The sequence below is a fragment of the Atractosteus spatula genome, unplaced genomic scaffold, assembly GCF_055471065.1.
Source record: "Atractosteus spatula isolate fAtrSpa1 unplaced genomic scaffold, fAtrSpa1.hap1 Scaffold_134, whole genome shotgun sequence".
NCBI classification, from domain to species: domain Eukaryota; kingdom Metazoa; phylum Chordata; class Actinopteri; order Semionotiformes; family Lepisosteidae; genus Atractosteus; species Atractosteus spatula.
In genome coordinates this window covers 17,483-18,974 of record NW_028296691.1, presented here as the reverse complement: position 1 = coordinate 18,974, position 1,492 = coordinate 17,483, and positions in this window count along the sequence as shown.

Sequence of the window (1,492 nt, the reverse complement as noted above, 5' to 3'; positions counted from 1 at the left end):
TCTTCTCACCTGTCTCCAGAGAGAATGTTGTTAGTGCTGATGACCTTGAATTAGACCTTGTTGACTCTGTAAAACAATCTTCCTCTGCTTAGATTTTCACTCAGATTGATTTTGTTCTCAGAATATTCCTGGCAGCACTGAGTTTCTAGGAAATGAAAAGTGAAAGAAAAAGTACAGAAGATCAGCCCTTGAATAAACAACATTGTGCAGTATTAGCTACTATCCTGTGCTAGAGCCTGTCGTGGTAAGCAGTCGATGACAGGATCTAGCACAGATACTAATGAAAAACTGTTAATGAAAGATAAAACACTTGAGTCTTATTTTAGTTTTCCATTTCCCTTTCATTTGTGATGTACTGTACAGCAGGCCACAGAACATGTACAGAAACAGATATGCACACATTCACACCAGGCAATGACAGTCTGCCCAGTCAGAATCTGAGCTGTGAGTTATTAGAATTCTGTTTGTCACGGATCATCCACAGAAAGGGCAATGTTTGAACACAAGGATCCCCAGGAGAGAGCCTAGTAACATAAACCCTTGGAGCAAAAGCAGATGATTAACGTCATAGTTTGTGTGGTTGAGCCAAAGGTGAGCATGAGGATATGTGAGTCACCATTCTTAGAAATGGATCCAACTTCAGACAGGCGTCCAAAGTAAGACTATACAGTGCTGGGGCAATGACACTTTAATGATCAGAAGGATAGCAAGATTTTTAATGCTTAGAAATTGATTTTCTGGTGATGCACACGACAGCTGCAACATTTTAAAGGGAGCAAAAAGTTTTCATTTGTGTAAGAAAAGACAAACAAATATTTGGCTTACTGAAGTATCCACCTGTCATTCTTGTCATTCAGTTGATACTCTGTGCTTTGCACCTTTTGCAGCAATGACAACTTTTAGTCTTCCTGTGTCAGTCTTGCACATCTAGAGTTCAGAATGCTCGGCCAGTCTTACTTGCAGTTTTGCTCGAGCTCTGTCAGGTTGGATGGGTGAACTGGAATCAAGTACTTCTACAGATTGTCAATGGAATTCAAGTCTTGTCTATGGCTGGACCACTGAAGAACATTTACTCACTTGTTCTGAAGCTACTCCAGTACTGTCTTGGCTATATGCTTGGGGTCGTTGTCCCATTGGATTGTGAATCTTCAGAAACCCCAGTCTGAAGGATGAAGCAGGTTCTGCTCAAGGAGTTGTCTACGTCTTGCTCCATTCACTCCAAGCAGATAGTCCAACATTTGCCTTCTCTCGGCCATGATTACACTGCCCTTTCTTTCATCTTTGTCCTTCTACAAAGATTCCAGGACTCTTAATCCACCATAATATCAGAAGCCAAAATTAACCTTCTAACATGTAGAAATCATTTGCAATGAAAGGAGGTTGAAGGGTTTAGAACGTTTGTAAGACCTGGTTGATTACCACAAATAGACATACTTTGTTGTCAGTTTTTTTTCTCTTTGAAAGGCTATAGGAGGGGCGTGATGGACTGTAC